General features: G+C 42.3%; 1 long non-coding RNA gene across 1 annotated transcript; it reads right to left on the bottom strand.

Moving 5' to 3' along the window:
* Nucleotides 1-3,867: 3,867 nt before the first annotated feature.
* LOC311444434 lies at nucleotides 3,868-25,979 on the bottom strand. The gene is made up of 5 exons (XR_014697890.1): nucleotides 23,973-25,979; nucleotides 9,644-9,796; nucleotides 7,127-7,212; nucleotides 5,792-5,839; nucleotides 3,868-4,119 (listed from the first exon to the last, which is right to left on the bottom strand). It is a non-coding gene; the product is annotated as an uncharacterized lncRNA (long non-coding RNA).
* Nucleotides 25,980-26,119: the final 140 nt, after the last annotated feature.

Raw genomic sequence — 26,119 nt, 5'->3', positions numbered from 1 at the left:
AAGGGGAATGCTCCACTCTGAAATTTCAGGATGAACTCAACGTCACAGCCATGATTTCCCAAGCAATGGCTGAAGTAAGAAGACCACGTACTATATTGGGGTGTTTTGTCTCACAGAAAGATTATTTTATATACTGAATAGAATGTGAGACTTTGGACACTTTTTGTGTAAAAAATGTCAGGAAAAAGCAAAGTAGTAAGCAAACCCACCCCAGAGACAATTGATTGCATGTCACCAGTGCCTTACACGTGATGTCCTTCAGCTGACAACTGTGTCATTAACAGCTGGGCATGCTACATCTGCTCCAAGGTGCCCACACATGCCAGACTGACAGCTCGTCGGTTGTGTTCTTTATTGCTGTTGGGCCTGTGAGAGATAATAACAGGGAATCAATTAGCAGACAGATCATTTAAATCATATGCAGCTGCTGTGGACAAACACCCCCAAGTGTTTCTCAGCCTGTGGCACCAGCGTTTTGTCACCCCAAGGCAGGCAGCAGGTGTTTTAAGAGGAGTCAGAGGCAATGAAAAACAAGGACAATTTGGGCAAGAGTTTGCTCTATCACACAGAGCCATTGCATTTGGCCCATCCCGCAGAAAAGGGATTTGTTGAACCTGCAACCAGCTTCCAGGAGACATGTCAACCCCAAATGTGATGTTTTTAAAGCTTCCCTGTAGTTAAAAACCCTTCTGGTTTGGGGGGAAGAGGAGTTTCTGGCTCAACACTGTCAATCAAGTGCCTTTTACAGGCAGTGAATAATTTCCAACATAAAAATAACAAAAATAACAAACACACACACAAAAAAAAAGACTCATGAAGAAAAAACAGAAGGCAGGAAACCTAGCAAAATAATTACCTACTGAGCCAGCCTGGAAGCTGCAGATTGCTTCACAAGCTTGCTCAGACTTCATGCAAGTACCCAAGACTTTTATCTTGCAACAGGTAAAATAATCAATGCCTACCCACTTTTAAAATTTAGTGACAATAATGAATTGGTGAATATTTATAGGAAAAGCCATGGCACATTAGGTATTCCAAAGGACTCAGGTAAGTGCCACATTCTTTAATACAGTTTTAGGGGAAAGGCTTTAAGAAACTTTATCAGCATAAAACATATTTTGAAATTCATGGAAATTAATAATTGGCAGAGAAAAGTCAAATCCATCTAAGTGGAATGACTTAACCCTGCTGGACAGTATTTTTTACTAACTATAATGGTTTATCTGTAAGTTGAGAAAGGAAAATTCTCTTCTGTTGTTGAATGTAATGGAACAAAGCAGGAACCCTCTCCAGCTGGCGGGGACTTTATGGAAATAAAATAAGGAGGAAAGTTCTATAAAATAAGGCCCATTCTCCAAAATAAAACCAATTAACCCAGAGTAAATTGAGGAAACTGAGTCAGAGAGATTTCCTTATGACTGAGCTAGGCACTGGGTTTCGGTCTGGCCTGAGCCTCCAGCTCCTGAGTGAGTATTTTCTTTGGCCCCAGGCCCTATGGATTTGACAAGAATTTCCCCTCTGAATCCTTTTCTCTGAGCTATTTGTGCCATTCTCACACCCGTTTGGTGTTTGACTCCAACCTATAGCTCTGTATACTGATGGCAGAGCCCAGGGTTTGGATTCTCCTCCTGGAGGCTCTGGGTGGCCGCAGGGACGGGGCGCAGGGTAGCACAGCCCTGTGCTGCTATATGTTGTTGAATTTGTTCAATTAAATGTATGAATTAAACACTGGGAGAAGCGTGGCAAGGCTCTGTGTAGTTTAATTTATACCCTGACATTTGTTGAGCTTAAACCTGCCATTCTTGCAAAGAGTGGTCAGACCCCTTGTACAGCAACAGATGGATTTAGCAGAAACTTCCTCACACTCGGGTCTCGGGAGAATTTTGTGCTTTACAGAATTGCTTGGGATGCATCTTTCTGCAGCTACAAGCCAGCTTCTGGTAGCAATCATTCCTTCACAGAGAATTCACTTTCTTGTTATCAACTGCATCCCTGTTAGCAAATAGAAATGAGGCTCCCTGCCAGTCAAACCAAACAATTTCTGCTTAAGCCAGGTACATGTCTTCAAGCTGTCTCCTACCAAGGACTGCAAACAAATCTCTCTTATTTATTCTAAATTCAGTTTATCCTCTCTGTGGCTAATTTCTTGCCCATTTGCTGTTCTTTGCTGAAATACGAGATCAGGGGCATTGGCCGCTTACCCTGTTACAATAAATGAGTCCCTCCTGCTTCCCCACTAAGAGGAATCCATCTTTGCAGAGTCTTTCCCTTCTCTGGGGCTTATCACATGCTGAATTTTTGGGTTCTACACTGGAAGAAGACACTGCATCAAAATAAAAATGATCACCAAGACTTGTAGGGTTTCAAGTGAAAGCCATGTAGACCACATAACTATGTAGGGCTTGGTTCTTTTGGGTTAGAATGGGTGAAGATTTGTTGCTCACTAAAATCTAAGATCAAACGTAAACTCCTCCAGCCTGTCTTTACCACTAAAATGAATGTTTCCCCCTTGACAAACTGAAACCACTATATCCATCTCCCAAGGTTTTCTCTGTGATCTACTCAGCCTATGGTCATTTCTACTTTATATGTATAATTTGCCTGGTTACAGAACTGCCCTCAGAGACGCACTGTCCACCTGTCATTATCTTCCACAGGCTCCAACACTGAACCGACAATGCAATTTTTCATAGAAATACTCCTTCCTTCCCATCCTGAACTGCTTGGGGCAAAGAGCGGTGTGTTTTTTTCCTGTGCTGTGCCTGACACAGCAGGGGCCAGATTTGCAGTTAAGAAGCATATAATAGGATCTCCAGCATAATGTGGCATAATGAGTGATAACAAGCAGAGAGGTAAATGATGTCATTTGGTGCACGCTGTCCCTGTGGTTCCCTATTGTAAGCTCTTTATTGAACAGTCTTGTCCTCACGATTTCTTACAGATCTAAATGATTGTCTCTATCATTACACCTGTCTTGGTGCCTATTTAACACTTTTTCACAGCTCCTCTTTCTTCTCCCTTGTTCTCAGCCTGCTCCTGTTGGAGCATGCTTGGGTCCTATGCTCCTGTTTATCCCTTTTTATCATAATTTCCCTTGCTGCTTCACTGCCTGGCTTTGTAAGTTATGTGGTCAATCCATGCCTCTAAATGCCAACATGTGGTGTGGAAATGCAGAGGCAGACAGGCCCCCAGACCAGAAGTGACCCTTACAACATCCCTTCTTACTTCCTCCACTGCTAAATAAATTTTTTATATATTTTTTTTTCATATCACACCACTGCCAGCTCTTCCTTGGCTCTCATTAGCAGCTACTCAGGCTCCATTTGAAATACTCTTTCCAGCCCAAAATATGAAAAGAGAAGGCAGCTTTGATCTGCCCTGCACCTCACAACTGATGCCTCTGCCCCCAGACCCACCAGAGAAAGGGCTGAGGACCTTCACATCCCTTTTGCTTATCCCTTGTCTCGGGTTTTAGCTAGCATAGTTCTCAGCCCTCTTCTCATCTGTGCCACCTCCCTCTACTTCCGTCTTCAGTCCTCATCTTTCAAAACAAGCAGCAGAAGCTAATACAAAGCTGCTTGCTTATATTCCTATTAATCATCTTCCCCTCATCCCATCTGCCACCTCTCTCTTTCAGCCTGGCCCACCCAGTTCCCAAATTTACAGCATTCACAGCATAAGAGTTAATCAAATCCAATCTCTCAGCAAAATCTGTAGCATCTGCTGCTCTGTATTTGGTTTCCAGCAAGGGCTGCTCAGTCCCAGCCAGATCTCCGTTGTTTGTACCATGGTTCCCATTAGATAAAATAAAGAATGTAATTAATTAATTGGTACTCAATCTTGAGAGTTCCACATGGATCACTAGAAATAATCAAAATAGCTCTGCTCTAAGTGAAAATATCTTTTGACTGTTTTTTCCCATTCAATTTATTATTTGCATGGTAGCAGTAGGCAGAAGCCCCAGCTAACCCCAGGACCTCATCACTGCAGGCTTGATCTGAAGCAGATGAGAGCTGCAGTCCACACCAGACAAATAAATCGAGGCAAAGGAGCAGGAAAAGGTTCGCCATAGCTTATTCCACATGTGCACTTGGATAACGCTTGCATGAGTGTGGTTTTCTAACAGAAAAAAAAAGAAAAAGAAAAAAGAAAAAAAGGTCAGAATCAGTACTTTCACCTCTACCAGGCCTACCTATTTTAAAACAAAATTTCCCAACAGTTATTTGATGTCAAAGAAGAGATTTTTAACTTCATAACCACAATGTGTGATTCACCCCAGATACTGAGGGCAGGATGCTGCAGGCACAATAACAACCAGTGCTGGAAGCCAGAGCAGGGCTGGAGGGCAAAGTCCCAAGAGCCAGAGAGTTGCCTCCTATACAAAATCTCCCTGTGCTTCCTGTGTTTCTCCGCAACTTTTCCCCTTAGGGAACACCTTCTCCTGTATGGAATATGTTTGTAGGTTCCCCTCCTGGATTTCAGAGGAGACGTGTGAGCCCTTCTTGCACTAACATCATTGCTTTACTGACATCAACCCAGTAAAACAGTGGGCCTAGGGACACCAATGGTAAACCTGTTATCCACCAGCCCAGTACTGCTTCTACCTTCTTTTGGAGTGTGCTACCTCAGGCATTCACTTATTTGACATTCATTATTTTATTCTGGAGTCCAGCTGCTTTAGATATACCCCTCATTTCTTTTCTTTGCAGTGCAGATCATTTAGATGCATGCCTAGCTCTGAAACAAAGTGCCCATTTCTTCCTGCACAGATAAGCCTGGTGAGCTCTGCTGATGGTAATTCATGAGCCTACAATTCTCAGCAGCGGGGACATAAAGGGAGAGGGTTGGGGTATGTTTAATAAAAATACATCTTATAATGTTTACTGACCAAAGTGGCATTCGACAGATGCTCCATCTTCAGCTATGTTTAAATTATTCCCTAAGCAAACAATACAAACTGCACACTTTGTCTTACCCAATGCAAAGATAAACAGAACATGCAAAATATATGGTCCTGGTATAGGATCCCACACAACGATCACTGATTTCTCCTGTGCTTAAATATTTTCTGCACAATGTTTGCTCAGTAATTTATTTCTCCATTGGCCACTACAAATTAAATGTCAAAAACTGTTTATCTTACGAATTTTCAAGACTAATAGTGAGTCTCCCATTTCAGCTTAAATAATATTGCCGGTGAGATACATCTTGATGGATTGCCTAAATAAAGTCAGCTACGGAGATAAAGAAAAACCACGAGCTGCTTTTTTTCCCTCTTTTTGTTAGTTTACTAGAGAGAAATTGCAATAATGTGATAAGCACTATTCTCCTTAAAACTTCTGAGGTGGCTCGGTGCTCTACATAGGAATTAAAAGTCTACACCTGCAATGGATTAAACCAGAGCAGCTTTCCTGCTTTCAGGTCCCTGTGATGAGAAGCCCTCCACATCAGCCCAAGAGCCTGGAATAAGATTGCAGCTAACAGTCTGTGCATGCACTTAGTGGCAATGCTTCCCAGTAATTAAATTATTTGCTCACTAGTTGTAAATGGGCTGAGACTGACAAAGACCTTTCATACACATGTAACCACCATATGTTAATTTGCAAACAAGTTATACCAATTTATTTCTCATGAAGCTTAAAAGGCAATTTAGAAACATCCTGGCACCGCTGCCAAGAGCTTCCTATCATATTTCCTGCAAAAGTACAAGTTGGGCTGTTCTCTTCCTTTCTTGAATCTCAAACACAAAGCATTTAAAGTAGCTCTCCAAAGCCCAAGAGCTGTCACCTACCTGCTGCCAGCTGGTCCTGCTGATTGCCCTGGGCTTGCATCCCACCGCCTGGATGAAAACATGAAGTTAGTCAGGGAAGCTTTGATACTTAACTTTTGTGTCTCTCTAACAATGTCCCTTCTCACTAAAAAATATTTAAAGAAAAGCAGGACAAAAGAATAAAACATCAGGGAGCTAATGTGTCTGATTCATGGTTATGTTTCTCCAGATTCAGGTAATTCCTCTCAAAACTCTGCTTTAGAAATGCAGAAAAACTGAATACAGAAACCAGCAGTACCTCCAGGGAAATGGACTGAGGAACTGAGTTCTCAAGGACAGTGAAAAAAAAAATGCCAGCAGATGCATAACCCTTCTTAGGTCCTGCACTATGTTTAGTGCATCCTAAGCACTAGAGATGCTTGGGGAAGCAAGGAGGTGAGGCTGCCATGGTGACCTATGTGGCACAGAGATTGAGGGGATATTCTGGACTCACCTTCCAGGGGGTGGAGGGAAGGGCAGGCAGCATGCACCAAGGCTCATTCCTTGTTTGCAGGTCACCAGTGCCCAGAGATAAATAAATAATGCTTTGGTTGCTGCTTAGCTCTGCCTTTCCTGCTGGAGAAGTCAAAGTGCACTGCAGGTCCTGCAGGGCTTTCAGTGAGGGGCAAGGCAGTACACAGGAGGAGGTGAATGAGTGCGAGATGAGATGCCCTCAGGGGCAGGAGGGACCAAAACCGGAGCTAGTCGGATAACTGGGATGCTTCCCTGGCTCTTCATGTGTACAAACCCTTGTGGTGAGGGTGGACCCATGGCAGAGACTGCAACAGATGCACATTTATGATTAATGAGCTTTCTATCTGAGGACTTAAAAAAAATCTTTGAACAGCAAAAGGGGCAGGAAGGACGGCAGAGACACCTTCCTGAGAAAGAACAGTACAGTACAAAGCAACTTTGTTTTCAAGTCAAAAGAGACAGAGAATTATCCAGCTCGAGGGTCCCACTGTACCTGTGGGTATTTCCAAAGGAGCTGAAGAAATATGGCCTAATTTCTTTCTACAGCCAGGGGATTACTTGTTCTGACTTTGCAGCAGGGATGAAACAGCTGTGTACAGAAGTATTTTCTCTACATTTCCAAATGTTCTTGCTAACTCTCCGCTGCCATTCGAGGGCTGCATACTGAACCTTTCAGGTACATTGCTGCCCAACTGTCCACACTCTAAATGACCCATAGGTCAGAATGGTGTTACAGAGGGTAGTAAAGCTGGCAGAATCCAGTCTAGCATCTCATGAGCCTTATGATAAATGCTTTTAATAAGGGTTAGAGAGAGGCTCTGTACAACACTTCACATAGCTTACCTGAAGCAGGAGCTGGGAGGGGACAGGAGATGGGACATCCTGGAGGGTCTGTGTTTGAGGCAGCTCTGGGACAGTTCACATGGGCTCTTGCATCAGTAGAAATGCGGGGAAAAGAATTTGGTTATAAAAGCACCAAACCAAAGCAAGAAATCCACCATATGTTACCTGAGCTGACTCCTGTCTCTTATTTTAGCCTTTTAGTAAAAAAAAAAAAACAACACCTTAATTTCTAAAAAAGAAACGGAAGATGAGGAATTCAGCGATAATAAATGATAAATAGAAAACAAGTAACCTGCTTGGAGTTAAGTACAGTAACTACAATCCAAATAACTGCACTAAAAGGGAGGTAAGAAAAACATAGTAGATCCCACATGTTCTCCAGGAGCTACATGCATAAAATTGTTCCTTTGTTTACATAAACAGTTTTGCCAAAATTTTTGGCATTTTTCAAATACAAACTGTGGTCACCCAACACAGTTTCTTATTCCTGTGACTTGGTCATAACAAGAGGAACAGCTCTGACTCTGCCTTCTATTGATCCACAGCAGCTATGCGATTCCAGCTGCCAAACATTGCTTGGGAGTTAGAAGATTTTATTGTTGAGGAAACACAAACATATACATGTCTGGTTCATTAGGACTCACAAGCTGGAAAATGCTTTCAAAATGCCCTGAATAGAAATATAGATTAGGAGAAGAAATGTCATAAAATGCCTCTTTGAACAATGCTGTCAATGAACCCAGTAGAACAAATACTTCTATGATATGTTTGTTTGCAAAAGAGACTGTGAAAGTCATTATTCTGCAAAATTCTTCTGCAAGAAGGTATTACAAAGAGGTATGAACACAGGCCCCAGAATAGGAGCAACCCAGATTATCTGGAATATCAAAATGTGCAATTGTGCAGTGCCTGCAAAGGAAGTAAGGATAACTTGTTATTGCATAACTATAGCCTCATTATCATCATGACTCATTTATTATTTTTACAGCATAGCTTCTTCTAGTGTCAGACCCACAGTTATCTCCAAATAAGAGGCTTATATTCAAGTTCTTGTAAATCAAACTTGGAACAAAGAAAATTTTGCAAAATACATTTTGTTGACCTTTTGCTGGTGCCTCTGTGTAGTCTGTCCTAGCCAAATCCCTACGTGCCTTCTTGGACAAACAACCAAGCTCCTTCCCCCAAAATTACACACTCGTTTTGCAGATTCTTTGTTTTTAGTTATTCCATTAGAAAGCAGAAACAACAATGTAAGACTTAGCTGAACAGTGACCCCCAAAACATGAGAAACTTGCAACCTCTTCTCATATAGTCTATGAACTGAAAAAGGGTTCAGTTACTTGGCTAACAGAAATATTTACCCAGCTCTAGGGAGAACACTCAGCTGAGGACCCACTGATTGTTATCTAGTAAATCCTCTGGTGATAGCTTAATATGGAATTTGGACGCAAAAGCATAGCTGAATTTCAACAAAAACAAAACAGAACAGAAAAAAACATTGAAAACCACTTCTTTGTGGCCTAGAGATATTTTCCTTGTTTATGGTATAATATTCTCTCAGTGTATACAAGATTACTCATATTTTATGTGTTTGTAGACATAGGTCCCAACACATACACAGGTATTGTGTGCACTGCAGAGATGCAGAAGAAAAATCTCTGAGATTTTGGCATCCTGGGAGAAGTTTTACCCAGCTCCCAAATGTCACATGGCAGTTAAAATGGAACTATACTCATGTTTTTATTCAAATAACTACTCTAAAATTACAAAAGATAACTACTACCTTTCAGCATGAATAAACTTGAATACATACTAAAAATAATCTTGCATTAACTCCTGAAGTGACTGCCTTCTGGAAGGTGTAAATGGGTAGAGTTTGCTATTACATGCTTTACATAACCATATGTCAAAAAAATCAATAGAATGAAAATTGCATATCCAAAAAGGGGATAAGTGGATGTGCAGCATTTTGAGAGGCATTTAAACACACATACACACACACAATCTAACTCTCAAATCTTCCAGCTAAGCCCAAGCTTTATGACACAATTTTTATTTTTTATTTTTTTTCTCTGATCAGATGGCATCATAATTTTAGGGAAAGACAAAGAGGTCTTTTAGGGGTTAGGATATGTTCCTCTCCCCCTTAATTACAACAGTTTGCACCCAGGAGAGCAAGTAACCTTGGTGAAATCAGTGCATTTATTTGTGGAGTAAGGCAAGCAGGATCTGACCACTAGTGACAAATGAACTCCAGTGGCAGATTGTGGTTTGAACTATAACCCAGTTCCAAGATCCTTTTAAAATCTTTTGGACTTTTTTTTTTTTTTCTTCATATCACACCTGCTTTTTTTTTTTTTCCCAATCAACTGTATGATAAAGGAACTGAAGCTCCTGCAAGTTCAGAGAGTATTTATTTATTACACGACACTTATTTCTTTTATATTAAGTTCTCTCAACGCAAATTGTGGCAACAGGAAGAAGTTCAGAGCATTGAAGGAGAGATGTACTCCATACCTGATGCTTTGGTAGTTTCCTGGGTGTTCCCCGAGGAAGAGGAGAGCTGGCTTGCTTTTCTTTGTCAGAACTCAGAAGCAAACTTTCATTGTTGAATCACACATTATTTTCAAAAAGTACAGCTGCTGAGATTCAACAGGAGAATATTTGAAACTGTGAATAATAAAATATTTATTGAAAACAGTGCAGCAGAGTAGAGCCTTTTATTCCTGGAAGATACCGTGCAGACAGCTTCTTCCTACATGCAAGGATTAGTTCTGTAGATCCAAGTAAAGCAGTATTGCAAAAAGGCAAAGTGTAATACAAAATGAAATCATAAGTACTAAGAGTCTGAGAATTGTTGCAAAGGGTGACTTCAGATCATTTAAAACATAGAAGCCTACACCTTACTGTAACAGAATACTTAAGGATTTGGACGGAAGGAGGGGTATATAGTTTTAAAAATGCTCTAAAAATAACTTGACCTTAACCATGCCATTTCTGTACACCTCTTTAATTCCAAAGGCACATGTTATTTATTTATTTATTTATTTATTTATTTTTAATAATGGTATATATCATTACACAATATTTCTACTCCCCAGAGATATAGGCAGTGGTATCCAAACTTTCAAGGGCTTTCCCTGACAGAGGGAAACGGCTGTGATCCAACCTCCTGAGTGTCACAGGTGATGACATCCAGCCTTCTGTACGAGATAAGATGGATGTCAAGTTTGGTGCAAAATCACACCCTGAAAGGCACCCAGTTGTATCTAAACATAAACAAGACCTAAGGACCATTTTCTTAGTAGTTTGTTCCAGTTGCTAATTCCCCAGCTTTTAAGGATTTGCAATTTGGACAAGGCCATTAGCTCTTGCAGGTACTTCTTCTGGCAGGTGGAGAAGCCCTTCAGTATGCAGCACATCTCCCATGAAGGTGTACCTAGAATCATCTCCCAAGCTTCTTTTTGCTAACGAACCAGATCAAGCTCTGAAACATTTTTCTAGCTGACAAAACATTTATTTAGCTTCTGACTGTAATGATTCTTTGTGGCATTAAAACCTAATCATCTGCACCAAATAATAAGCCCGAACATTGTCTCAGCAGGTGATAATGGTATGTCTATGTGCTATGATCAGTACCTTTGGTTACGAGTCACAAACACAAAACCTGATGGACAAACTCAGTTTTTACATGTGGGAGCTGCAACGCTTAATAAGTACTATAATATCTCCAGTACAAAAATCCAAGGGATGCTGCCTTTGCAGTTTAACAAACTTGAATTTAACAAGCTGTTAAATTGTTAAACAATGTAAAGGGTTGTGCAGCATTGGAATAGGCTGCCCAGGGCAGTGGTTGAGTCACCATCATGGGAAGTCTTCAAGAAACATGTAGATGCAGAACGTAGTACCATGATTTAGTGGTGGATTTTAGTACTAGGTTAAATGCTGGACTAGATGATCTTAGAGATCTTTTCCAACCTGAATGATTCTATGATAAGTAGATTGTATGCATTAGTTGAAGAGCCAAAAAAACATGATCGTACAGTTAAGGACCTTTATCACTGGGAGCAGTCACTTGCCATTACTATCCAATTCTCTCTACTCGCATGTTTTAACAAAGCAGTATGAGTTTATCTCTTACAAAATATAGACTGGATAATTATCATATGTTCCATATGTTGTAGGTCATTCCCACAGCTGCTGATGCTTAATCTGTTGTCTCCTGTTTCTCCATGAAGAGGCATCCTACCAAGTTTTGATGCACATCATATGTTGTATAGAGGAAAAGGATTCCTTTACTATAGTAAAAATTACAAACATAAATAAATAAATAAAAATAAAAGAGAGAGAGAGAGAGGGGGAATTTTTTTTTTTTTGAAAAGCACAGCAAAACATTTTAATTGAGCTAATCCAAAAATAAGCACAGTCAAAAAAAAGTACCAAATTCTCTCCTGAGATGGCAAAATTCATCCAGCTCTGAATTCGTGGGGTGTATGTTGGAGCAGAGATAAGAAATGATACAAACAGAAACAGTATGAGAAGGGAGGGCATTTACTGGAGAAGTGATAAGCAGCACAGTGCCTGCCAGACTGCTTCGTGAGGAAACCATTGCAGGATCCTTCGGCACTGACTGTGACTTCACAATTTCAAACCCGAGGTGACGAATTCCTGGGGCTTCGACAGCCTCATGTTTGGGGGAAGGTAACGAGAGCATTTTGTCAGCAAAGTAGGTCACGGCTCAGTGGGAGAGGCACGTTGTCACATTCAATTGTGAAGATTCATAGTTTCCAAGAGGGTTTCTTTTTTTTTTTCTTTCCCTGACGTTATTTCATTTAGCAAAGTAGAATCCATATTTTAAGCAAAACAAGATGGTTGCAATTTATGGGTCAGCCCATTGTTCTTGCAATGGCTTTGTGAAAGAAGAAAGATTGCACTGTCTTGCTACAAAAGACGGTGATTTTGGTAAGTAAGCTCAATTGTCTGAACAATATTCTGCAAATGAGTGTAAAAAATTATATCAGAGAATAAAGTGTGAGTCATGCAGAATTACTCAATAAGAAGCAGTAAGTCAACTTTCATAGGATTTGGGTAATGTGGATATCTCTTGAAATTACGCCTAACTACAGCAACAGTCATGATGGAAACAAGACCCAGAAAGTGATAAAAATATCCAGTAGTTTCAAGAGTAATAAGTGGAAAACTTCAGGTGACAAAACAAAACAAAACTTGGCCAGTTCATATTTCAGACAGCTTGCATGATCTCAGCAAAGTGAGCACAGAAATTACCCAAAGAGGACTGAAGAACTGTGGAGCTTTGCCCCTATCCCATCGGGAACAAGAGACTAATGACAGGAGTGATTGAGGCTGGATTTTGACACTTGAAAGTACATAGAGTAGGTGTAGAAAAGATTTCAGTTATGCACACAGATGGAAGAAGTAGATCACTGGAGAACTGAAGTGTGACAGTATTACGACAGATAAAGTAATTTATTTTATAGAAAAATGATTATACAGTTGAGAGTCTTTTTTTTTTCTTTCCCAGCAGAGGGAAAAGGAGAGCATATCTGCTTTTCTTTCACATGATCCACAAGATGTGTCATGTGCTTCTGATGGTGTCAGAGAGAAAGAAAATGGTTTAGTGAGTGGGCGCACATTTGGATTTCTACCTGATTGACAACGTGCAAGTCAGGGAATTGGCCCAGCATCAATGAGTGTCTAATTAATTTTGGCAGTAAATGCCACCAACACTGATGGAAAATGGTCATGGAGCAGTTTCAGAATCGATACATGATCTTATATTTAAAGAGCCACCATTGAAATTAATAATAAATTTACTAATTTCCTGTCCCAGGCTTCCTCTTGTAGCATCTGGAGCTTCTTCTAGGCTTAGGAGTGATTTTTTTCCAGTGTTTCTCAAGGGTCCATTCGATTTAGTGATGAAAATATAAAACAAAATGCTGGGGGTTGCCCTCTGGGAGTTACCCAGATCTCAGTGTGAACGTCCTCCCAGATCTGGGAAAATATGCTGTTTGGCTCTGAATTTCACAATTTTGTATCACTTTCCAGCAGTCACACTATGCATAGATCAGAAAATATTCCACATTAGAGTACTAATGCTTCTCTCTTTTGCACCAAATGAAAGCACAAATAAAGCAGGATGGATTTCAGTTTTCTAAATCAGAATGATTTGTAACCTGGCACACCAAGGGCAAATACTCTCTTGTAGCCAATCCAGGAGTTTCACATAAATAAAACATCTGATCTGAAATTTTACTAGAAAAAGATGGAAGAAAAATCTTTATAGATAAGAATTACCTTGAGGTGGCTCAAAATTATTTCAGGAATTAATTGCCTTTGAATTGGCAATGATATTTAGCCACCAGGTAAGCAATTCCTTCTTTTATAAAGTAAGAGCTCAAAGGTATTTGTATTTTTAAAATGGAGGGGAGAATACTTGTTCAAAAAAATTTTTTTCCTGCTAATCTTCCATAATGTTATCTGTAAAACACATGCAGACAGCACAAAGCTATCAGAGCCCTTCACATTCTTTTGTATATTCTTCCTCCGCACACCTCTGTGAGATAGAGAAATTAGGAGCAGAACAAATCATCAAAAGAAATGTATGTGCCTAAATTCCCTTCATTTCAGTAGTCTACGTATTCGCGGAGGATCTAAGTCCAGAGACAGCAGATGGTCGTTTTTCTCAGATATTTAGGCACCTACACATGCAAATAGGTGCCCAGGGGTATTTTCAAGCAAGTCCAAACACTTCGCTCTCTAAATAACCATTAAGAATATCGGTGCAACATTTTCATCCTACAAGATTTTTCTTAAATATCAAAGGGAAAAAAGCCTCTGTGGAAATTTGTCAGAAATTGAAAGGATGTGTGCCTCCGGGCTAGAAATAGGGCGCCAGATAGATTTGTGATGTTGTAGCCAGATGGCAATATGAGACAGGGCAAAGCAATGGCAGTGGCTCTAGGAATAACCTGGCACTGAAAGAATTAAAAATCTAGGTAAAACTGCTTTTAAGACATTCTGGAAGTTCAGCTGAAATCTCCCCTATAAATGTTAAGCCATGAGTCCTGAACTACAAACAGAAAAGACCAAGGCAGCTCAGAGGGGAGAAGAGCAGACAAAATAACTTCTAAAGAAAAATATCAATGTTTACCTCCCCTCCCACGAGCTTGGAGTGTGTATACTCTTAACTCTGGCTGTGCTGGGTTGTACTAAGCTGCATTTGCTTTTTGTGAGCCTTCCTTTCACAAACTCAAGTTGCCACAGGGTGCTGCACAAAGGGACCATCTGCACCTTATGGCCACTACAAAGAGTTTGGTGTCACCCGCCTTGGCACGTAGTGAGCGTCCCAGCCTAGGGAGGAGGCCAGAGGTACAGCATCAAGGAGCTTCCCAACCGGTCACAGTATATATTAAAATAAATATGTCTCTTTCACTTGTGAACAACATGCTTAACATTCCTGCACTCTCACATAAGTACTGGAAAACAAGACCAAAGGCAACCCTCAGCTTCAGAGGTGTTTGCTGGGGACAAGGAGGAGTAGGGCATTACTTTCATTCTTCAGAAGGATGTGTGCTTTTAAAGCTGCTTCTGCAAGAGACAGTTTTAAACAGAGATTTTTTTTTAGCCTCCTGATAGTTCAGCAAATTAGTTTACAGCAGAATACAAAGGGAGATTAGCTTGGGGAACAATTGGAGGTTTAAAATGAAACAAAAAAGTTACAGAGAAAAGTCTCTTAACTATAATTCATATTTCTGTCTCAAAGGGAATTAACAGAATTTTATGACTTTGATCTTCTGAAAAATGGGTTTCCTAACTATATTAGTCATTTTTCTCAATTTTAGATATGGATTCGATGAGAGATAAAACCTCAGCAATTTAAAAGGGACAGTTCCGCCTATATATGTCACAATTTCCCTACTAAAAAACTCAAAAGTTCAGTTGAAGAGATTTTATGGCAGACAATCTGTTATAATTAATGAGTATTCATAATTAATGGCTAGCCTGATGTAGCCTTTGAGAATGATCACAACCTTTCTCTCTCCTTAAAAATTTAGCAATGGGTTAAATGATAGCAAGAGTTGGATAATTCCACCATTAATCAAAGTTAATAGCTTGCAGTTCGCACAGACTGCACTAACTGTACTAATTATTATAAAGCATGAATTTTAATAACAGTACTGTGCTGTATTTCTCACAAGCATAGGTTCAAAACTAATTAAATACAACTGGAATGTATTTGCCTCCATATAGGCAAGGCACATGACTGAGGAACATCATCTTACTGCCTCATCTCCAAAAGGAATAACTTGATAACACCACCTTCCTCTGCAAAGTTAAATGTCAGGTGAAGTTTTATTTTACCAACTGTGGTATAAAAGATGCAAATATTTCAAGGGTCTAAGATTTAAGGTATTTATGTTGGCTTTATATTTCACGCACTTTTCCTTTTATGACCGCTGTTATCAATGTGAAAAAGATAATATTGTTATCCTAAATAATTTTGGTTACTGAGCTTGTCAAATGCATTTCCGTGAAGTTATAGCAATGGAATAAAAACCAATTTGTTTGCTCCATGAAAGAGCAGATATTCCAGGAGCAACAAGATTTTAGATGATTAAAGTAATCTCTGTTACAGGCTGATGGATTTTCTTTTTAGTGTATTCTGTAAGCATATTTGTCCAGCCGTCTTTGCTGCATTTTGCATTTTACGTCTTTGGGGCATTTTCCAGCTCCCCTGGGTGCTGGTCAGTGGACACCAGGCTGCCCTGTGCTTGAGTGCTGCACAGAGGAGCCACTGCCCTACAACGAAGCACCTCTCCCTGCTGCTCTTTGAAAGCTGATCAGCACTGCCTCATGGAAAACAGCATTTAAAGCACCCCTGCCACTGTATTAGAAACTTGATGGCCAGGGCAACCTGGGCTCTGGACGCGGGTGAGGACATGCAGGTTTTGTTACCAGCACAGCCTGTATAGTGCCACTGGGGGTGGCTGACCAGTTCTGCTGCTTCTCTTCCTCGTTTTGAGCTACAGCCTCCCAAAGCAAGGGCTGTGCCCAGCTCGGTGCAGCCCTGTCCTGTTAGTTTCACAGCTGGGGACAGCTAGCTTTCCTTGACTAATAATAATTATAGTTTTAGGCAATGATTGCTGAGAGCCAACAACACCCACCCAGGGAGCCACCAGAGTAAAGGAAGAGGGTGAGGAGCCAGGCCCGACGTGGCTAAGCCCTGCGGACAGGAAAACAGAGACGAATTTGAGTGCTTTCTTTCCCCTCCAGCAGATCTTGCTCGCTGGGCTCTGCTCTTACAGACCTCCATTTCCACCTCTGCCTAGCAGCCGGGCTGTCCTCTTTCTCCTGGGTTATAAAAACCCATTAATAACCTAAACCAAACCTCACTTCCCGTAAAGGCCTGACCAGGAACCACCCACAGAAACAAGGAGATGTTTGTCCTAGATTTAACTCATATATCTGGAACATGAGGAAAGGGCCCGATTTCATCTGATTCAAAGCTGGGCCTGCTGCAGGCCAGGACATTTCGTAGCCACTTATAAAATTAACCTAAATATGGAACTCTGGTAATGTACATCCAGTCCTTCTCCAGGATTCACAAAAGGTGGCACAAACAGACATAGAAACCTGACCTACGGGGCTATGAGACTTTCTCCTGCTTTTTGGGCAAATACGTCCAGTGAACAACACAAACATTTCAGCTCTGCTGTAAGAATTGAAACTACAACTTCACCCTCAAATCCTCCATCAGTCCTTCTCTTGTACATGTGTAGGTCTTTTGGGGAAGGGAAGAAGGAAAGGGGTTGTTTTTCTTACTGATTTCATCAAAAAGAAAATAAAAAATGAAATAAATCCTTTTGTTCTGCCACCGTCCAGGTGACTTCAGTGAGGGAGACAAGAGTTCAGCTGACAGAAAACATGGGTATGGAGTGGACGAGGCAGCCCTGTCCCTGCCGCTGCCAGAGATGCTCTCAGTGTGCTGCAGAAGGCTTCTTCTTAACTCTGAGAAGATCTCAGAGCTACAAAGAACCAGCAATGTGATCTGTTGAGTCAGACCGTTATGAATGATAAATTAGAAATTATAAAACTGTTCTTCTTTATCAAGCAGCACACAAACAATTAAACATCAGCGCTCTTCCCTGGCCTGCTGAGGAACACTGTGTTCAGTTTTCTTTTCATTTTTCACAGTCAGGGATTGAAATGTGCCTTAAAGCAGTAGCCACACAGAGTTTGGTACTTGCCAAACTAAAGTTAATCTAAACCTCTGAGGTTTATGCCTGCTCTGAGAAGGCTGATGTGCTGCTTTTACATTCGATTTCATTCCTGCCTCCAAAGGGCACCCAAGAACCCATGAGTGAGCACCATTTGTGTGAACAATATTTCTCAGAGCTGACACTGTAAGCAGGCTTAGCTCACACCACAACCAACAATAAAGAGTCGACCTTGAGCAATCCATTTGCTTTACTACCTTACACAAGCAGAGAAGCACGCACACCACAAGCCCTAACGGTGCTCAGAGGGAGGATTTCCTACGTGGGGCAGGGGAGCTGTGCTAGCTGGTTTGTTACTCCCTTTTTCCTGCATCAGAGCACCTTGCCACCTTCCATGATCAGTGCTCAGGACCTCTGCAGGGTGAGGAAGTATTATCAAGCCCATTTTTCAACCTGGGATGTGGGCTGCAAAATAGACCACTTGTACAGAACCTGATCAGAGCTATAAGAGGCTTGGCAGTGTGTGAGCAGGGAGTCTAGGCCGCCCTTTGGCTGTAAAGGAAACTTTCATATTTCTCTCTGGGGATGACCCAGCTTTCATAGCTCACCCTCACTACTTGGGGTTGGCTCCTCTCAAAATTTAGTCATCGAGGACCTTAGAAAAACAAACCATAAATCAATAACTCAAGAAGAAAGAGAAACCCCATCTACCCAACCTGTCATTTACTGCCTGACAGAAACTGCCACAGCTTCCCATCACTGACAGATCATGCCCAGATGTCTGCAAAAAAGGAGGAACCGTTTCTGACACCAGACAAGCAAGAAGCAACGAATAAAAACAAGCTCCAATAATAAAACACCCTGTGATGATCTGTGAAGCTTCCCTAGCAATCCGTGTCTCATTCCAAAAACCTAATGCTCGCAAGAGTAAGGTAGGGAAAAATAGGGTGATGCCAGAGAAAGGGGGTTTCTAGCTGGGAGTTCAACACTTTCACAAAAGCTGGTGGGCACACGCAGTCCTGCCTGATCACAATTCCCTACATGAAGCCAATAATATGGTTAAATGCGAAGTTTTACAGCACACCAGTGGGACACGGAGGAGGAGGGCTACATGCAGGTGGGATGTGCTTTCTGCAGCAGCCTGGAGAGAGGCTTGTTCTATTCCATTTGAGAAGAGATATGTATAGGAAAGAGGTGGAAAGTGCTGTTCACCACAGCCTCCCCAAATACAGTGCTGATCCCTAAAGGATGTACTCAGGATGGGATGGGTGTTGCCTTTTACTCATCTCGCAGGTTGGTAAGGGATCTTTGGCACTGAAAGATGAATTCAGAACTAAAACCAATGAGAAGTAACGCGTTGTCCCTTCTTTTCTCAACTGCCTTTTGCACCCAGCTCAGCTCACAAAATGGTGTCTCATGACTAGTGATCAGTCCTATGAGGTAAAGGAGGTACAAAAGAACCTTTTTTTGGTTTTACTTCCAAAACACCCATGTGCTGCATGCACAAACTCTGATACTACATTTCCTGGAACATCACTGGACAGCCATCCACATACTCCTGGCTGCACCAAACAGCAGCAGTTGTGCTTCTGTATGCAGCCAGCTGGCTATTGCAGGGACAAAACCACTTCTTTTCAGGACAGAAAGAACCCTCATTGCTACCACACAAGGCCACAAACCCTTGGGATGGGATGGCAGGGAGGGTTCACCCAACAGCCTGAGTTATTTCTCCGTACCTGCTAGAGCAGTGGCAAAACTCACCTGGCTGGCAGGAGGTGCAGGGTGCTTATCCCCATCCTCTGATGGAGCGTGGCTTGCTCTATCACATGGCTCCTCACAACCCAGGGATGAATGAAGGATTTGGGCTGAGCCATGATAAGATGCACACAAGCTCCCATCTTCTCTGGACCCACAGACTTCTTTGGACACCTTCTAAATGTTTCTGTTCCAGCTGGTGAAATGGTGAAAACACATCACAAGAAACATAATATTAGAGCTCAATTTTAAATATGAGACACAAGTTCCTAAAACAAAAAAACAAACAAAAAAAAATATCCAGGCTTCTCAGCACTTGGACTAATTTCTTCAGGCATCCAGATCTGTATTTAAGCACTGAAAGCAACATCCCCTCATTAAGTGTCTGGTGATTAGCTTTAAGACCCTGCCTTTGAACATATAGTCCTCAGTATTTGATTCTCAGGCACTTGGAAATAAGTGTTTTACTTCAGAGGGATTAAAAAAGGAAACAACCTCTGTATATTATTTTTATTTCCTCTCCTCTTTAAGTTTTTAAGGCTGCTTCTAAGTGACACTGGAAAATTACAGCCCATGATTTGTGATTTCTGGTCTGCTAACAGAAACAATCCCCCCGACTGCCGCTTACTCCTCAGAGCAGAAGAATCGTAACGCAGATTGTAAATGGTTGCATTACCGAGAAAGATAATGCCTCTTTCCACTCTCATTTCCCTCGGTTGATATTTATCATGGTAGGGGTTGCGTAAGCATGGAGGAGACAGATCATGCATTATTTACCACTTTGGAAACGGGGAAAGGCTCCAGCCTTCCACCGCACAACCAAACCCCAAGCACCGGTCACCCTCTAAGATTTGCATCCTGTTTGTTTGCAGCTTGGCTGAGTGTTTGTTAAAGCAAACACGATGGCCCAGGCCACCCAGAGAGCTCCAGCAAACGGTGCTGAGGTTCACAGACGCTGGTTTCCCTTCTTTCAGCCCTAGGGATTTTATGCCAGGATTTGTATCAGGCTATGGCAAGACTGGGCCAAGCTTAGGCCGCAGCTGCCACCGCATCACCATGACCGTAAATAAATGGCCTGGGCTCGGCCAGAGGGACAACATCCAGGTGGGACACCCCAGGCTGAGCACCCAGAATGGGTGAGCAGCCCCTCAAGGGGCTGAGCAAGGGGCCGAGGGGCTGAGCAACCCCTCAAGGTTCCCCCCTTTACTTGGGCAGAACTGACTGCACCAGAAGGAGCTGCTGGGCATGGGCACCCAAATGAAGAATTCGGGTCTCTCATAACACACCAATGGTGCTCAGCCCTGTCTGCATGACAGCAACGGCCTCCTGGGCCCCAGAATTCATCCCAGTGATACCATCAGGGATGAGGACACTGGCCCAGCTTCCAAGCATGCCAGGAAGCCGCAGCACTCAGGGGTTTATTGCTGCTAAACTCCAGGCACCACCAGAGCCTCGATGTGTGTCCTTGCAGCATCACTTCCAGCGCACATTAAAACCTTACCAAAACAAGTCATTATCTGCTGGAAACCTTAAACAAAGAGAAATAGAAAACAAGCAGCAACAACAACAAAGGTACTAAGTAAGAAGTAAGATAATGAGGAAAAATTACAAGGAACTGAGGACTTTAAATGAGCTTCTGAATTAAGGAAAACAGAGGGAAAGGATCAACTCTTATTTTTTGCAATTAAAGTATTATTTATGGCAATTTAGTTTTTTTGAGATTAAGCCCGGATATGGTGCTGTTGAAAACACATTTGATTTACTCCCAGGGCTTCTCATCTGTTTCTCTATCAGCCTCAGACAGACAGCCAAAACACAGGAGGAGTTTTACACACTCCAGAACCTGCACGCACACAGAGCGCTTGTAAAACACGCAGAGGATTTATTCCAGCACCGGCTGCCAGGTGCTTGGACCGTGACCATTAGCAACAGTCCTCAGCCCAAAGCGATGGCACTGGTGCTGCACGATTGCATCCTCAGGGCACAAAACAAATCTTTCAAGAGCACGAGATAACGTTTTGTTGGAGCAGAAGGGAAAATATTTGGGCTCTGTGTTGTGTGTGCAACCTGCACGCAAACAGGAGGGAAAGGGGAGGTTCAGAGCCCTCCTGGCAGTGCCACCTGCCCCTGGGGACACCTCTGGTGGCTCCCAGGAGTGTCCCCTGATGTGCCACTTATGTGCATCCATTGCAGCATTTTCCCCCATTATTGCAGAATTGGTACCATTTGCAAACAAGCCTTTTTAATAAACTTTGTGCTAAAGTAGAACACGTAGACTCTCCTTGCTATTTATAGCGCGCAGCCCCCAGATGCCTTTCTGCTTTTCCTACGGACTAACAAACTCAACAAAATAAATAAGCAAAGAAAGGACGCAAAGTTTGGTTAAACTGGACAGAAGTTCAGGGAGGAAGAGGGGAGGGTGCTGGGAAGACATCCAGACCTCCAGCCATCCACGTCCCGCTGCTGCTCCAAACCTCCCTGACTGCAAGGAGACATGATAGGTAAAACAGTTGCAAACTACATTAGCTTTTTTATGACTCTGTTGACTTTTCCAGCCCCTGTGCTGGCTGCCTGCCTCTCTGTCCTGTTCTTTGAACCCATGCAGAGTAAATATGTGTAACCACGGTTGCTCTGCAGGCAGGAGAAATGTCCCCAGGAGGAGCCATGCCTCCTGCTCTGGTGTTAAACAGACAGGGAAAAGAGCCCGGGCTCTTTGGAGAGCAGCATATGGGAATCAACTCACTTCAGCTGAAAAGGGGAAAAAATAAAATAAAATAAAATAAAATAAAATAAAATAAAATAAAATAAAATAAAATAAAATAAAATAAAATAAAATAAAATAAAATAAAATAAAATAAAATAAAGCAGAAACTGTAGAGGAACATCTCCATTTGAATTCAATTCTTGACCCAAGGCTTGGAGGCAAACACATGGGTAGTGGCAGGTCCAGGAGCAGAAGGACGTGTGCGTGAGGCCCCAGGGACACGGGAGCCACCCCCTGCCTCAGAGACAGGCTGGAAGTCCACAGGGCTCCCCCAGGCACTCACAGCTTGTCAGAAAGTTAGGAAGATGCTGCACAAGGCCTTGAGGAGCTCTGCCTTCGAGCAGAGACTTTGTTTTCTTTGATTTAAGTCTGCTTGACCTGGGGATTTCTCCTCTTTTCATTCCCTCTCTCGTGGCGGAAACATTTATTATGCTAATTGAAATGTTTAACCTCCCTGGACCGTCAGCTGCAATGGCTCATCATAAGCAGCGTTAATGTTTGCTGGGACCGGTACCCTGGGGATGGAGAGCGTGTTTGACACTTTCTTCTGTCAAGTTCCCAAGCACTCCTCTCTTCCCTGCTCCTCGCCACCCCCCCTTTGCCCCCTTCCCAAGTGGCACTGAGCTAACCCAAAGTATTAACTGGGCTTATCTGATGCACGGGAGTGAGAGTGCGAGAGGGAGCTGGCGAGCAGCCAGCAGCTAATAGCAGCATAAAAGCAATTTGATGAAAAAAAAAAAAAAAAATTAACATGCTAATTGTCAGGCTGGAGAGCGTGCTGGGGCCCAAGTGGAGAAAAAAAAAAAAAAAAAAAAAAAAAAAAAGGAAGAAAAAAGGCATTTTCTTTCTATGCCAGAGAGAGCAATTTTAACAATAGAGGTCTGAAGAAGAAAGAGATTTTGAAGCAATTTTCTTTCTGTCCCATCCTCTGTTACCCTCCCCCAGCTCAGAACCTCTCAGCAGAGCCCCCGGGCTCTCACAAGGCTTTATCAGCGGATCTCTTCCCTTAGCATCATGTCAGTGCCAGACACGGCGGACTTCAGAGCCCGCCGGCACCCCCGTGCAATTCCTCCCTTCCCCCGGTAGCAAGTGACGCCGCAGCGGAGCCTCTGTCGGGAGGAAAAGTCCCGTTTGACACAATTCTGCACAGTCCCACTTCGCAGCGCTGTGAGGCAAGGGCAGAGAAGAGGTTTCCAAACTGCTCCCCCTCCAATTTCTGGGGAGGCTTTTTGCTCTTTCTTTTTTAAACAAAGGGACCTTGGTCTTGGATTTTTTTTTTAATTTATTTTTATTTTTTGTCTCACAAAGCAGCCAAAAGGAATGCCTGGAAGGCTAAAGCAGCAAGCCCAGCTTCTGAACGTTGGCTACCCGGTGTGCCGCTAACTGGGATTAAGGAAGTCCACCAATGCTTCCCAGCACCGGGATTTCAGCAGCGAGGAGGATCCCGGGGCAGAAATCGGCGACTGTGAACCTAGCGGGATGCCAAAGCGGCAGCTGCCTCTCTCTGCAGATCCCGTTTAACCCCGGATTTGCGTGCATCCCACTTCAGAAAAGCACCTGGAAGCCCGCCGTGCCTGCCCCTTGACCGAGAGCGAGCGGCGCCCACCGAAGCCCCGCTGCCCCCCGAGCGCTCCCATGCACACCCCACGGTCCCGGAGCCCCCACGCTGCAGGACTGAGGTACCCGCACCGGTTTTCCTTCCTAGCCGGGGATGAATGCTGTAACTAGGAGCCACGGAGATTTAAAAGAAACTCCCTAAGCCGTGCGAGTGAATTAATTTGCTTTTGCTCCTAGACAAAATGCGGCTCGCTCCCAGCCTTTTACAAGCAGCAGTGTTATTCCCTTCCTATGCCAAAGAGTGACCGTGTGTGCTCTCCTTCTTTACTTCTGCCGTGGAGGAAATTTAAGCAAGAACATGTATAGTGAATTGCTAAATTCAACCAGTGCCACCGAAGCTCACCTCATCATTCAGACCAACACGCCCTACCTAAGCAGCACCCAGAGACCCGTGAGCTCCTCGGCGCTGTACATGTCAACAGCCAGGGTGTTAAAAGAAGGGGAAATAAATAAGCCCGACCTGGTGACTTACATCATTCTGTTTTTCTTTCTGCTCTTGACTGTGACGCTCATTGTGCTCTTCATAAACTGCCAGCTGAAAAATTCTTTTTTTGCTACTCTTCCTTACGACAGATCCCTCCGAGAAGCAAGGAGCCCGTGGAGGACACAAGCTGTCTGACACGAGAGAGAAACAATGTCTTACCACAGTAGCAGGAACCAGAAACCCTGTGCAATAAGACTTTTTTTTTTTTTTTTTTTTTCCATATGTCAGTGAGTGGATTCAACCCTCTTTAAAATAATAGGCTTCATCGCAGGGAAAGATTGCTGAAAAAAATGCCGTATGCAAATCAGAATAGCTGTAAATAAAAAGCTCTACTATGAACTAAAGAGATGATGCTTTAGCAAATTTATATGGTTTCATGATAAAAAAAAAAAATATATATAAAAAAAAAATGCCCCTTGATTCCAGTTTAAGCTCTATATGTATGCAAATGTCATCATCACCCCATTCAGTGCCCATACAAGGATATTTGCATTAACAACAATCCCTGATTTGTGCATCTGGTGGAGCTTGTTACCCACGTTTATGAAGCCATAGCATTGAATGTAAAACACGGTGTATTTACCTAACGGCTCCACACCGAGCATGAGAGTTTACTTTCCAGACCTGTTTCTCTCAACTGCTTCTGAAAATGTTTGGTAATGTAACGGGAGTCATGCCTGGCAGCGGGAGAAAACTAAAAAGGTTTATTTAGGTTTTTGAGCATGATTCTGCTGAGGGTGTTTTTTTGATGTTTTACTGCATCTTCAAGGAGGTTTTAAGTTACTACCAGTTATGTGAACCACTAAATAAATATCTAGGTAACTTGTTTTCAACTTTCTTAAGCTACAAAGGAAATTATTCACCATGGCACGAAACCAGAAAAAAATCAGGATGGAGAGAAGGAAGGAGAGAAAATAAACATCATTAATCGTATGTAAACTAATGAAAGGAGAGAACAGAGTGCTCTGAGTTCAGTACAAAAAGCAGATAACTTCTGAAACCACAAAGCAGTTTTATAGGAGCAGTTGCTTTCGTGCATGGTATCTCCACTCCTTGCTCTGTCTAAAAGTCTACAACAATTAAAATCATGCTTTATCAGTAGGGCAACAGCATGATTGATTCAACATTCGTTACTGGTAACACACTGTTTTAGATTAATTAGCAATCTGGTTTTCTACTAAAAGCTCTACTTCTGCTTCACCCTGTTAGCAGATGTGATATTTTATAGATGACATTTTTTAATAAACTTGCACTTACAGTGCCATGCAGCACGAATCCCAGAACAGTATTCATGTTTCCCACAGTGGGCAAAGGGCTTTTCAAAAAATAAAATAAAACAAAACCGCAGTGTCTCAACATACGGCTGAATTGCAGATAGCCAGAAACTCTCTTAAAACAATTTTTTACTCCATTTTTTTCTAGTGAATCACCTATCAAAAGAAAGGAGTTCAGGCGGTGTTAGAAGCTGTGCCCCTCAATGCATTGTTAACATGCAGAATACAGCAGAAGTGCTGTGTGTACATATGTACATAATGTATGTAATCCAAACGAGATTGTACAGTGCAATTATACATACAGACAGGCTTCACTCACATACAAAATGCGGATACCTGGGAGTCTGTTTGTAAACTCTTTTACACAGAAAGAAATTGCACAGTTGGTATACTTCCATGTCATTGTCTTGGTTACCATGTTTTATGATGCTCAAAAAAGTTAGTCTACTCTACAGCAGGCTTAAATATTTTATTCCTTGACAGGTGGCTGATTTTAATCTCATCTGAACCAAACTTAACTGGTGTAATTCCAAATAATTACTCTAATGTTGAAAGACAGAATAAATTTGAGTGTGTTTATCTCAGCCCATTTTGAATAAATTGAGTTTTTATCAAATCAGGCATTTTCTTATTTATTTTTAAGTAATGACAGCTTGTTTTCAGCCACCAGCCATAATGAGCTTGGTCTAAGAATTTCTGCTGGCATAAGCCTCAGAACCTGATGAAGCACATGTTGCATTGCACCATAGAGTACTTTTCCTTTTACTAAAATGTTCTAGAATAATACCAGAATAATCCCATCCCCACCCACCTCCCAGCCTGATAGTTGGAGTAGCACCCCCAGAAGAAGCTGCTGTGCTC

This window comes from Aythya ferina (assembly GCF_964211825.1).
Source record: "Aythya ferina genome assembly, chromosome: 14".
NCBI classification, from domain to species: domain Eukaryota; kingdom Metazoa; phylum Chordata; class Aves; order Anseriformes; family Anatidae; genus Aythya; species Aythya ferina.
Note: the sequence above shows the minus strand (reverse complement) of the source record. Positions and strands in the feature narration are given on the sequence as shown.